Raw genomic sequence first — 14,728 nt, forward strand, 5'->3', positions numbered from 1 at the left:
TGAGAAGTTTGAAGGTGGATGATGAGGTAATTTAAGATGAGTCTCCCAAGTATGTGGTGCAGCAGGAGAGAGAGCCTGAAGGTGTTTGTTTTAAATTTTTAACACATGGGCAATGGAGTCTGGTTATCAGTCAAGCTCACTGTTTGTGTCAGGCCTACTCTCCCTAAGGGAGGCTCTGGCCGACTGTACTGTTCAGTTAACTCTTGGCCTCAGCCAAGCTTTGCATACAGCCTGGAAGTTGCTGATCTGCTCTCCTTCTCCATTATCCCCCGAAGACATGCTCCCACCTTTTTATCTCCTTCCAGGTCTGACACCTAGCATGGGTGTAGAAGGGAGAGACTGGTTGGGGTCACTGCATTTTATTAATCCATTCCAGGTTACTGTGGGGCTTGTATGCCCCATCCACATCTCTTTGTAGTTCCATGATTAAGTGACTAGGGTTGTTTAGAATTCTGATTAAAACAATAGATGAACTACACTTCTCATAGTTTTACTGGTTCTGAAGGTATTCCCATTTTATATATAGGGAATATCTTTTACCATTCTGAAAGATACTTCTAGTTTAAAGTGCCTCCAGTGTATATGCTTATTCTTCTTTAAGGGGAGGACTATGATTTTATAGGCTTTGTATAATAAGTATTTTTTTTTTAAAGAATGACTTTAAGAAGAGCAAGATCCAGGTGAGAAGAGGGTATTCCAGGCACAGTGGACTTTACGGAGTCCTAAGACTTGGATGGAGCGCTCAGTACTGGGAGCCGCGATCAGCCGAACCTGCTAACGTGGCAGGTAAACAAACCGGCCCGGCCCACCAGGGGCTTTCCCCACACAAGCAGCGGAACAAGTTTGGGAACCACTGGCCTAGAGGCCCCAGCTGATTGGGGCACCACCATGCTAGGTGTTATACAAACACATGGTTCCTGTGCCAGAGGGCTTAAATAATGTTGTGATGGGAGGCACAGAATGAGTTTAGGTAGAATATAGAGACCGTACATAGTTTTTATAAAATTAACAAAATAAGTTCTAAGAATAAGTGGGGAATTGTTTTTGATTACCAGATAGAATGAGCATCCACTAAACAAAGTGCCATTACCTCAAAGTTAATGGAAGTTTAGTATGGAGTTCTATGTAGATATCGTTCCCATGCAACATTGTGGCCCATTAAATTTACTGCAACAAGCAGTGCTGGAGAAATCACAAGGGGGAAAGCAATTTAGAATACTATTTGGAGTTGTAAAATAAAGAATTATTGGCAGAAAATAAACATACCCAAAACATCACTGGAATGAGAATTTTAAGTCTTCTCCACATGAGGTAGTCTTTTTGAAACAAACCATACACAAATAGCATATGCAAAACCACAAAGGCTTGTAAAAAGTTATTTCTAGCAAGGAAACATAATATAGTAAAAAAGCATGGAAGTCAGTTGATTATGCAGTTAATGGCATCTAGTGGAAATGGAGTTCTGGACTTTTTTCAAAACAAATTGGATATCTTTAAAGCTATGTAGACTGCTTGCTTAAGTTTTGCAATGTCGGGCACTACAGAAGGACAGTAGACAGAACGATTTTCTTTTAATATTTTAAAAAGATAATTTCTGAGTGGCAAGTGTCCACAGAATAAAGTGGAGATTTTTCTTCATAGTACTAGCTATTGTACAAACAATAGGATTTGTTACTCTATTATTTACATATTTTGTCTGGGGGGCTTCATTATCTGATATGCAGATTTTTTAATTGATGCTCCATTTGACAACCACAGAGTAGGGTTATTATGACAAGGAAAACGAAGCTCAGAATTAGCACACAAGTTGAATGTATATTGGGAATGGGTATCACTCTGTTCTGTAGAGCTGTATGGATGTGAATTTAATTAAAAGTTACATTAAATAAGCAAGTTGCTTGTGTACATGCACACTTATATACCTTGCCTACAAAAGTAGCTCTTTGAACCTTGCTAAAACAGAATCTTCTGTCAGACCTGATCGTTTCTAAATTTAGAGTAGCAGAGACCTGCTGTGTTCAGCCCTATTCCTTAAAGACTTAGGCACATACTTAATTTTATGTACTGTGAGTCAATGGAACTACTTACAGGCATAGAGTTAAGCTTGTGTGTAAGTCTATATAGGATCGGTGCCTTAGTGATCCCAAAGCTTCCAGGGCATGGATATAAAAAAGCCTGTTACTGAGCAAATTTCTAATTCGAGGGGCGGGGGGGAGGGTGCAGGCAGGAGCAGACAGAGACCCCTAGAGCCACTAATTGTGGCCACACATTTGTGGTGGGTCTGGGACAAAAGGATTGTAGATGCTTCATTGGTTGTGCACTATGGGTGGAGCATGCACCCTATCTACAGTACACTATCAAAATGAAGCCATAGGCACAAGCAGCTGCTGCCAGCTAAACCCCATGCATCTCCATCAAGAATAGAATTGAGGATCTTCATTTCCAAGAATAGATCTCCATTATTTGTTAAACACAATGTACTCCATGCTGTACAAAACACAAAAGATATCCAGTGAAACGAAGAAGAGTCTATTTTGCAAAAGCTATACTCCAATTCAGCAAAGCAAGTTGTGGCTGAGTAAATTTAATCTGGATACGTGTTGGAGGCAAGGTAAATATAGCTCAATTTCTGGGCTAATAGAACAGATTTGTTTGCAAGGGGAATTGAGGGTGGAGATTGGTGGGGGGTTTTGGGGGGAGATAGTGTAACGTGATACGCTTTGAAGAGAGAGGCCAGAAAAAAAGTGAATGCCATCAAGAATTTCAAGAGTGCATGGCTAAAAATGATGATTATGGTTTCAGCTGATAGGCTGATTCCTAAGTCAGAGAACTGATTTTATCCAATGTGTTGAAAAGGTGAATTGCCCCAAAATACTGTCTGATACTCTTTAGTGAGGCAACGTAAAATCAAAATGGTTGTGAAAAGCCCAAATAACCAAAACAGAGTATGTGGGTGAATTAGAATCTGTTGAGCATAGTCTGCTACTGATTCAGGGTATGATTTCTCCTGTGCCTCCTACATGTGTTCCTGGCCCTGAAATAAAGATATACTTTGTACTCCTATCCTGCTTATGCTTCTATGTACTTTACAACTTCCAGTATGTAATATGTGTACTGTCCCTGCAGTATGGTCCTCAGATGCAATGTACTTTGGGATATGGCCACTTGATTCATCTAATTCATTATTTTGATAGTTCGTGAAAACCCCCTAACTTTCTACCTCTTTTGAAAGGCAGTTCTGGTGAGAAAGGAGAGGGGGACATAATCAGTATTTTCAAAAACATTAATCTAAAAGAAATTGCAAAACCACAAATTAATACAAGAGAAATATATGAGCAGAATATCAAGGAAATCCCACTCTACTAAAGCTCCAGCTTTTCAACTCCAGTGATCTTAAAAGTTGCAGACAGCAAATTCCATGTAAATAGAATTTGATAACAAAAGGCTTTGCAGTCAGTTTCAGTATTCATTCCCTCCAGGGATCCTGACATCTTAGACCCTGTCTATTCTCCTTTATCTTTAACAAGTACCCAGGAAATGTGGCAGTTTACCAACAATAGCCATCTATCAATAAAAGATCCAAATAAAACTACATTTATCTTGCAAACTATTCCAGTTTAGAACATATAACACACACAACAATCTAACACACACACAACAATAGCTTGATTATATTTAGTTACCATCAAAGCATACTGCTCAGAAGCAGCTGAAATGCAACGTGTATTAAACAGACTAATTTATACAGTATTTGAGGATAGATTGTGGACAATTAAAGCCCAGGGTCATGTTGTATAGCAGCTTTTCCTTTCAAAACAGCCTAGAGAAATAAATAGGCAGAATCATTTTCCTTTCTTCTATGTTGAGGCACAGCATGCTCCACCAAATTCAGGCTCCTGGAAAAGTCACAGTACCTGTCAAACACAAAAGTGAAAAGTCTAAGGCTATGTCTACACTACAGCTTCTGTCAGCAAAACTTATGTCGCCCAGGGGTGTGAATGGTCCACCCTCAGCTAACCCCCGAGCAACATAAATTACACCGACACAAGTGTTGATGTGCACCCGCCAACATAGTTTATGGCACTCATGAAGATAGTTTCTTTATGTTCACAGGAGAGCTCTCTGCCAGCATAATGTCTTCACCAGATGTGCTGCAGCACAGTATGCATAGACGTACTCTAAATAGTTGCTAAAGATGCACTATACTCAATAAAGGCATCTTTACCTACAAATTCTTTCCAGAGAACTCAGTATGGATTACGGGAAAAGCAATGGATGAAGAAATTTTGCAAAAATATTGCAAATAACATTTCTTGGTTTACTGATTTAAATTTTGAATAAAAAACCCTTTGGATATTAAAAAGAAAACTTCCATCTTTGAGCAGTCCCCCTTAATGACATGGCTACTTCTTGTTTGTTGGATTTTTCTTGAAAGCAGTTGAAATCTGTACCTGATTGTGGTTCTTTCTAGGATTCCCAAGGTTTTCACTGCATTCCATCCAAAGATTGTAAAGAACTTTACAACCACTAATTAAGGCCTCAGTGCCCCTTTATAATCGGTAGTAAAACAAAAAAATACAGTAACTTCTGTTTTATAAACTTCGAGTATGGAAAAGTTAAGTGACTTCAGCCCTGGACGGCGGGGCTCAGGTTGCAAGCCTCCTGCCTAGGGCTGAAGCCCTTGAGCTTCAGCTTTGGCCCCTCGCTGCCCAGAGTGATGAGACTTCCCCCCTCCCACTCCCACCCGCCCCGACCTGGGGAAGTAGGACTCTGGCAGGCTCAGGCTTTGGTCCCTCCTCCTGGGGTTGTGAAGTAATTTTTATCAGCAGATGGGCGTCACAATGCAATGAAGTTTGAGAACCCCTAATCTACTTGTATTGTTTATTTCAGGCTTTGGCTTCCTTTTGGAATTTTTGCAGAAGATGAGGGAAGTTAGTTTTATAAAATGAGTTTCACTTGCATATTTAAGATTTTTTTTTCTTTTAGAGATCCATTAGAGAAAACATGAAATTTTGGGCTTTACTATATTTTCTTGTTTCATTAGTATATACACTTCACTTTTTAAAATATTTCCTTTATAGCCCAAGACTTGGCTACAGCTAGTTAGCTCTTGGAGAACTGCTGGCGCAAAAGATGAGGATTGAATAAGATGCAATAATATGTCATAATGCCTCTATATAAATCCAGGGTATGCCAGTGACTTGAATACTACATGCATTTCTAGTCACCCAATCTCAAAAAAGATGTATTAGAATTGGAAAAGGTACAGAGTAGGACAGCAAAAATTGTTAGGGGTATGGAACAACTTCTGTATGAGGAGAGATGAAAAAGACTGGGACTTTTCAGCTTGTAAAAGAGAAAACTAAGGGTGTGTGTGTGGTGGGGGTGGGTATGATAAAGGTCTATACAATCTTCACTTTCTCCTCACCAGTTAATAAGGAAGTGTTATTTATTTTTCACATAACGCAAGAACCAGGGATCACCCAGTGAAATTAATAGGCAGCAGGTTTAAAACAAATAGAAGGAAGTTCTTCTTCGCGCAGCGCACAGTCAACCTGCCAGGAGGTGTTGTGAAGGCCAAAACAGGAACTTATTTAGTTCTTTTTGAATCCTAGGGGATAGGTGTGTCACTACTGATTAGCCAAGATGGTCTGGGATGCAACCCCATGCTCCTGAGTGTCCCTACCCTCTGTTTGCCAGAAGGTGGGATGGATCACTCAATGATTGCCTGTTCTGTTCATTCCCTCTGAAGCATTTGGCATAGGCCACTGTCAGAGGCAGAATACTGGGGTAGATGGACCATTGGTCTGACCCAATATGGACGTTCTCATGTTATCTATAAAGAGGGATATTTTTTTCCTGTGGTTTCAATTTGGGGTTTTGTAACATTCATATTCGTTTCTCTCCCCCCAGTAGACAGGTCTGTTGTTCAGACAAATAGAATAACACACATCCTTATCTCATTCTCCTTTTTAGTGGCATTATTTCTGGGAGTGAGTCATTTACCTAAACTCTGCTCTTACAAGACATGCACTCGGTGTTTAAATTTGTCATTACCTTTCTCTCTTGATACCTGTGTAAGAAAATAAGTTATACTGTTGATATTGTTTTTAAAAGTTGGTAACCAACAATAGCCTCTCAACCCAGTTGAAGGCTGTCATTGAATTGCGATGATAAAGCAGATTCCAGTTTCTTAGATCAGGCATAGTAGATTTGTCATGTTACTGATTTGAAGTGGGACCATATAGAACATGGTTGCAACGAAGGTCCTGTAGTGGCACCAAATCTTGTACAAAGGGGGTCAAATGAGGTGTCTAAGACCAGATTATGAGTTGCTGGTTCTGATTATGCTGTCTGTATGCATGTGTCATTTTTGTAGTTGAAGTTATGAATATTAGCTACATACTGTCTGTATTTCAAACTTATGCTGTGCTTCTGGGTGACACCCCAGACAAGGTGGTGTTAGCTCTGCCTAGCCTGCTTGATGACCCATTAAAGACCATCAGCTACACAACTGACCCATTGAGAGAAGGCAAATATGCCTTGTACCTCAGCAAAGTATGCAGGAGCTTGCCCATGTGACTCCAGACTCCATTTTGCCATAATTTTCCACAGTAAAAACAAAGGGGTGATGTTACACCTGGAAAAGACTATAAAAGGCTGATACCTCATCTCCATCTGGTCTTTAGTCCTGCTTCTTACCTCTGGAGGGACTTTGCTACAAATGGAAGCTCTACGCAAAGGACTGAATGACCCATCCCAGCTGTGGATGTACTCCAGAGACTTAGGGCTTGGCTACACTTGAAACTCCAAAGCGCTGCCACGGGAGCGCTTCCGCAGCAGGGCTTTGAAGTGAGAGTGTGGTCGCGGCTCCAGCGCTGAGAGAGAGCTCTCCCGGTGCTGCAGGTATGCAACCTCCCTGAGGGGATTAGCTTACAGAGCTGGGAGCTGCGCTGGATTTACAGCGCTGTAGCTTGTGGCAAAGCAATTTTGGGGGCCTCTTCCATAAAAAAAAAAGTTGCAATACTATAGAATACTATATTCTCACAGGGGCCTCTGCGGGGTCCAGGGCCTGGGGCAAATTGCCCCACTTGCCGCCCCCCCTACCCCTCTGGGCAGTCCTGTGTCTAAGGGAATTGCTTATGTGACTTGTGGTTAGCCAGTGGAGTGAGATCAAAGTCCTCTTTGGCTGGCTGGTTTGGTTTGCCTTAGAGGTGGAAAAACCCCAGCCTTGGGCTGTAACTGCCCTGCTTCAAGCAATTTGTCCTATATTGGCACTCTCATTTGGGTCCGGCCAGAACCTGCATTGGTACAAGATTTAGTTGTGTACATCCTAGATTATTTGAAGATTACCTTCCAGTAATAAACATGTTGAGTTTTTGTGTGAATTGTTTGATAAACCTCGTGTTGTCAATATTTTAGAATAATTTTTGTATCTAGATGTATATGTATATAGATAAGAACATAAGAATGTCCATATTGGGTCAGACCAATGGTCCATCTAGCCCAGTATCCTCTCTTCAGTCAGTTGTTAATGCCACGGAGGGGCTGGCCTGGGCCCCAGCTATACACCCCTGAATGTTCCTCCATGCACCCCATAGTTTGTGGGGGTCTGGTGTATACTTTCTATGAGACTACTGTGATCTAGAATTTCAGCACTCTCGTTAATAAAGGAACAAGTTCTTGCCTAAAAGTTTTAAAGAACTGGGCTGTGTAGACAGAGAATACTAGGTTTTCCCCAAACTTCACCTATTAATAGCCCTTTGAATCTATGCCCAGAGATTCTCTCATATTCTGAAAATTGATAGTTTTTACTTTTTTAAAAAACACTTGTATCTGCTTCATAGAATTTGTGTACTGCAATACATATAAATTGGCATAGCAGTCCTGAAAGGCAGATTAAATAGATCTAGGATCTGTTGTTATACTCCTTTTTTATGTGATTATTTGCTTTCTATTTTAAGAAGATAAGCCCATTTTATCAACTTGTTTGCAAGCACTGTCTTGCAGCATACGTCAGTATTTATTATTTTACTTATTCAGGAGTGCTCTTCTTAAATAGCTACATGAATTTGTGTGCCTAAGGTACAAAATAAGTAAGTCAAAATGAGTAGTACAACCTATATTCATTTACCTAAATGGCTTGAATTTCAGAGGTGCTGAGGAACAGTAGGTCCATATTCAGCACCTCTGTAATTCAGGCCTCTTATTTAGGTACCTAATATTAGGCATCCAGCTTTGAAGATTTTGGTCTTAGAGACCCTTGTTCTTCCAGAAGTAGAAGCTTTCTCATTCACTACCTCCTTACAGAGTTTTAATAAATTTCATTATGATTCTGCTTGTCTAGTTAGAGCTTCTGAATATTTCATTCTTTATTATATATAGCCAGATGTCCCCTCTGACTAGCAAGTCATTAGCATATCAAACTTCCATAAATGTGTTGTGTTTGTAGTTCTCTTCATGGGTAGATGACTGTTTGGGGAGAGAAGGCAGAGAACCTTTAAGATTCTCTCTTACAGGATAAAGTGCTTTCGAGGTGCAGCGTAAGCATTACCAAAATAGAAAAGACAGTAGATCTGAGTTAAGGATTTAGGGACGAATAATGAGCAATTCTCCTTTCAGAGTATGAAAATATGGAAGAACAAGTTAGTTTCCTTTTTTAAAAAAATCCTGGTGGTAATAAAGAAAAAACATAAAGTATTACTGAAATGTTAGCAACCAGAAGATAGGATCTAAAGAATGGATAGTTTACTTTTAAGGATCCCACATGCCAAACAAGCTAACTTTCTTGAGGTGGGCACATAAATGTACACAGAAGTTACTAGGACAGTTACTAATTAGATTTATTTCTTACAACTGAGTATTTATGGATAGGGCAGACAGAGCTTTTCTTTTACTAGTGAATTTGCTTTTACCTATTTTCAGAAGTTGTGGGGCTTTTTTCCCCCTTAGTTTCTCTACTACTAATGGGAAAAGTCAGTTTACCTGTATACTAAATAAACTACTTATCTGAAGAAGCTAGTTACATGCCTTGTTTTCTTTCTTAATAGTTTGCGATTGTTGAGAGACCGCAGACAGATGGATTAGAGCAGCCCTTGGTCTAATGTAAAACAGTACTTTACTACTAGAAAATCAGTATTAAGTACATTGAACTTTCAAAAAATAAAATTTGCTTTGCACTGCTTATATACCATTTAAAATAGACAACCTTCTTTTGTTATAAAGAAATAATGTAGTTTTATGTACCCTATGCTTTTGTTAAAATTGTCATTGTAGGGTAATACTGTGTTTTAGAAAACCAGGCCTTACAAAGCAGTACAAAATAGATACATAACAAACCATCAGGTTTTGAAAAAAAATGTTAGAAAAATAATTTTTAAAATCTGCATTCCACACTGTTATGTAAAACTTGTCTTTAACATAGACTATTAATATAATGCATTGGTCCTATTGAACTTTTATATATTTAATGTAAAATAGTTATTCAAAATTGGGAGTGCAGTGCTCCTACTAGGTGAGTGAGACAGTCCTGTGAAAAGCAATAGTTTTCACAAAGCTATGGACACTCTCTCTGTTTCACTATTATGAACACCGATTCAGAAACCTACTTTTTAGGAAACTGCTATGGAATCTTTCACTTCATTATTATAGGAGCTGGCAACAGCCTCTGTATTTAAGTTGGCCAAAACTTTACATAATACAAGATTCTTGTAATCGTTTTTGAGAAGCTCTACTACCTGCATTGTTTGGAGAAGACTTTTGAAATTTATCAGGGAGAAAGCCTTGGGGCTAGGAACATGCCCTTGTGCTTGCTCCATGAAATTCCACTCAGGTTTGGGTGAGCTATTGGAAGTTGAAAATCAACACTTCTCATTTTTGGTTTGCATTTCTCATAATAATTTTGGCAGCAAGCCAATATTCTGAAGACCCAAGTCTCTTGCTGTCAGTGTAACAGCAGCACGCTGCTGCCTGGGGTTTTCAGAGAGCAGAGGCAGACCAGCTCCTGGTCACACCTTTAGTTGTGTGGGGGAAGTGTCAAGCTTGTTCTGTCTACCTCACACACTCAGTACAAATCACTTAGGGCTTGGCTACACTCGAAACTCCAAAGCGCTGCTGCGGGAGTGCTCCCGTGGCAGCACTTTGAAGTGCGAGTGTGGTTGCGGCGCCAGCGCTGCAAGAGAGCTCTCCCAGCGCTGTACGTACTCCACTTCCCCGTGGGGATTAGCTTGCAGCTCTGGGAGCCGCGCTCTCAGCGCTAGGGCACTGTTTACGCTGGCGTTTTGCAGCGCTGTAACTTGCTATGCTCAAGGGTGTATTTTTTTCACACCCCTGAGCGAGAAAGTTGCAGCGCTGTAAAGTGTGAGTGTAGTCAAGGCCTTAGGGTTTGCCTACACTGCAGTTAAATACCCAGCTGACTAGGGCTCACAGGGATCCGTGGAGCTGTAAAATTGTAGTGTAGGTGTTTGGACTTGGGCTGGAGCCCAGGTTCTGGGACCCTCCCCCCTCACAGGGTCCCAGAGCTCAGGCTCAAGCCCAAGTCTGGATGTCTATGCTGAAATTTTACAGCCCTGCAGCGTGAGCCAGGTCAAATGATGTGGGCCAGCCAGAGGAGTTTAATTGCAGCGTAGACCTACCCTTAGTTTCTCAGTGCCTGATGATGCATTATGTGGGGGTTATTACAATTGCATAATATAATTTATTTTTACCTTTAAAAATACATTTAGGAAATTACATGTAAAAAAATGTTAAAAGCAAGTCATTTAAGTTATAGGTCATGGCTCTTGAAAGCTGTGTTGTCTGCCCATGCAACCCTAATTCTTCTCCTTGTGTATATGCATCGTGCTAACATACGTAACTTATGTGATCACATACCATTTTTCCAAAGGACTCCTGCCACATTCAGTGCACAGGATGGATGGGGCTCAAGGAATGAATGAGGGTAGTGTACTAAATGTGGCTGTTGTTTTTAGGAATCCTTCCTTTCCTGCTGTAGAAGTTAAAATGTGTAGAGAATGAGATAGGCAGTGTGTTTCAGGAAAAGAAAATGTTCTGGTGTTTAAGGCAGAAAAACTCGGTTCCATTCATGCATCTGCCACAGACTTCCTGTGTGATGCCGAGCAAGTCACTTAAACACAAATTTTGGCAAGTGGCCACTAATTGTCTGTTCCTCAGTTCTGTGTACCCAGCCTGGAGTCTGATTTGCAGAAGTACAGAGCACTCACTACTACAACTGAAGTGAGTAGGAGCTGTGGATGCTTAACATTTGGGCAGTAAAGCAGCATGACCTGAAGGAACGAGCTCAGTGTTGAAAGTCATGAGGTTCTGCCAGTAATTCACTGTGAGGCCTCAGGCAAGTTTTTGTCTCCATTAGCCCATCTGTAAAATGAGGATAATACTCTGATTTGAAATGCAATCTGTGCGTTTGTGAAATGCTCAGATGATACAGTTGCACTAGCAACCTTAATTCTTATATTTCATGTTTTTCCAGTGCTTGATCTTGCAACCTAAATTAATGTTGTTTTAATGTAGATTTTTGTATGTAATTTACTTACATAGCACTGTATTTTTATAGTGCTGAGATGTTATCTAATTTCTAACTGCATGTGCAGATAGGGAACATCTGTTTAACCCCTCAAACAAAGGAATGTAACCTTTTTTCTCTCTGAGGTCCTGCCATCTGCATTAAGTATAAATCTGAATCTAGTTTGTTACTTGAATACATGGCCACCTGATGCAGTGGAAAGAATGAGCTATAATCACATATTATAAAATGTGCATTAAATAGATGGATAATTTAATAATTAGACATTCTTCAGGTGGTGGTAGTGAAGTTATTAAGGAACAGCAACTGGAAACAAATTCCCATTTTGTTTTTGAACAGTTGGTATTTAATTTTAGGTTATAAAAGATTTATATTTTCTGGTATTTGAATCTCAAACACTTGATATCAAGAAGTAGGTCCAGTAGTAGTTCATGTCATTGTAGCAGTTGGTCATAAAATGTATATCAGAAATAATTCTTCCTAATTATCTGTGAACTTCCAAATATTAGTAAACTGCCTAAGCTTGTATTTGTATCTGTATCTTTTATTATATGAGTACTTTTATGTAGTAGTCCTAAAAATGACCTGTGGCAAGAGTGTGGCTTTTATAAGTATATTTGGTTAAAAGTGAACTGAAGTGTGTGTGTGTGTGTGTGTGTGTACACACATAAAGTTACTGATGATTGTATTCCGCTAGCAATATTGCTGTAGTTTTATTCACAGAGATCTAATGTTAAAATTCAGCCAGGTGCTCTCCATTTGCTCTAGCAAAGCACTTAAGCACATGCTTAGTGTTAATCTTCAGTTGGGAGTACTGTCATGCTTAAAAGTTGAGTTTGTGCCTAAAAACTTTTCTGGATCAGAGTTAGTCTTCAGCACCTTGCAAGATCAGGCGCTTGATGATTTGTTGGAGTGGTGCAGTTCACAAAATCCATCAAAAGCTATTTTTACTGTTCTGAGGATTTTAAAGTGGAGTAATATAGGAACCAATCCTGCTAACATGACTCAAAATTACCATTGCCCATTTTAGTCAGCGGGAGTCTTGCCTTAGTTATGAAGATCAGACCCAACTGTGGATAAACTCAGTTTATAAAATATATTGCAAGATACAAGGATATTCCATGCACACATTGGGGGAGGGGATTGTCTTAAATGCTTAGTACAAGAATTTTTAATACTGCACTTCACTTAAAACTATGTTTGAGTTCAGTGATGTGACATCTCTTAATTTTTTTCCAAAACAGCATTCTGTGGTAATATATGATACTTAATTGCAGAATGCCCTATTTCAGAACTTATCTTAGATTACTAGAGACAACACTTTCAGACTCAGCTGGTCTATCCCACCTACATTTAAAAACAACAGTTCTTTGTAAGTCAGAATGTATTGGTTTTACTGTCACATGAGAGAACAGATAGTTGCTTCTGCTTTCTAGAGAACAAGTACAGATTGTGAAGCCTTCACTGTTGTATTACATTGTTCATGAATTCAAGTTCAAGGGCCACTAAGACTTTTTTATATCAGTTGAAGTTAATCATGGTTATGTGAACAGATGAAATAGTATGCTTCATTCTTTTGTTGCTTGCATAGTTTTTCTGTCTTGTACACAAAATATTCATGCATTTGAAATTACAGCTACAGTATATTTTAGATGTTTAAGTACTTTAAAATTCTCACCTAGATTTTTGTGGCTGTACGATTATATGTTCTTATTCTTATATGTCGTTATTCAGATAAAGCTCCCATAGTCGTCTGGGGTGCTTTGGCTGAATAAGGAAAGAATATTAAAAAGGCCCTACATAAGTTACGGAGTGATTTTGTATATTCTTGTGTAGCCCACAGCCCAGTGGAGCCTCATTCTTGACTGGAACTCTGACTACTACAGAATCACAAATAATATTGTGTCTTTCACGATATTGAAGAATTTGTTGTTGTTTATATTAGGATTCAGATTTCATGCAGCAGAGTTCTGAATATTCCAGTTTTGGGTTTGTTTAAATATATATTTGATCTCCTTGATTACTCATATTGGGCCTGACTTTTTCAGAGGTTTAAAATGGTTTGGTTATTTGGATGGAGTTTTTATTGTATTTAGAAATTTAAGATTAATCAGCCCCTTTCAATAAAACACCTAAAATCAAACTCATATTAGCAGTATGTTTAGAGGATGTTGCTTGAAAGAAAAGAAAATATTTTGTTTTCTGATGTCCATCTGTGTATGGCACTTCTGCACTGAACAGGAAAAAGATATTTCCTGTCTCTAGATAGTTTGTTTCCTTTGTCTCTACAATGAGAGAAAAAAATTCTTGTAATATTGATCACTGCTGTTTTGGGCCAACAAAAACATTTGATCAAAGTATTTTTTTTTTTTCATTCTTTACAATCACTTTTTCACCATTAGATATGGATTGTTGCACAGAAGAGACATTTTTAATTTATTTTTATCACAGGAAAGATAATTTTTGTTTTATAGATTAATAGTAATATTACTTACAAAAAACTCATAAGACAATGTATAGTAGTGAAGTTCTATCTGCATAAGTAAGATAAACATTTTAGAAGGTTAAGATAGAAGTGTGTGTGTGTGTATATATGAAACAGTGGCAAATATGCAAATTATTTGTTCTATGTAGACAAATTATTAAAAAAGCGCTATTTTTTCCACATTAATTTGATTTTTTTTAAAAATATTTTTGATAAGCATCCATTCAGATTGATAGTCTAATTGGGTTTAGGTGATGGATTTGCTTTTGGAAAAAATACAATTTATTTTCTTTTAAATGAACTAACTTCTAGAACATAGCAAGGGATCATGTGTTGTGGCTAGGAATGTGGTTTTCTTGGTGATTTCGCAGTTAGTTCAAGGAATCAGGTAATCCTTTGGACTGTTCTCATGTGTACTCAAATATTTGAGTATTACAGGCAACTCCTTTGCTGTAGGTCAAAATCATATAAGCATTCATTATAGTGATATTAGTGGACTACATATTTTGTTATGATAGCTGACTAGGACTGCTTTTGAGTCAAAAATAGTCCAGAAAGCAGCTCTTAACTAATCCTTACTTTTATGACTTCCCTTTCTAATTTAAACAAATTAAGTGTTAAGTGCTTTCACTAAGCTTTTCTTTACACCAATGACTTGTGGCATGACATATTTTTATAATATACCTTCCTCTTTCTAAATC

The 14,728-nt window shown here is 38.7% G+C and overlaps 1 protein-coding gene across 1 annotated transcript in view; it reads left to right on the forward strand.

The window, feature by feature from the left end:
* MAP3K1 (mitogen-activated protein kinase kinase kinase 1) overlaps positions 1-14,728 on the forward strand; it is a 102,725-nt gene that overhangs the window by 45,276 nt on the left and 42,721 nt on the right.

The sequence above is a fragment of the Chelonoidis abingdonii genome, chromosome 6, assembly GCF_003597395.2.
Source record: "Chelonoidis abingdonii isolate Lonesome George chromosome 6, CheloAbing_2.0, whole genome shotgun sequence".
Taxonomy (NCBI): domain Eukaryota; kingdom Metazoa; phylum Chordata; order Testudines; family Testudinidae; genus Chelonoidis; species Chelonoidis abingdonii.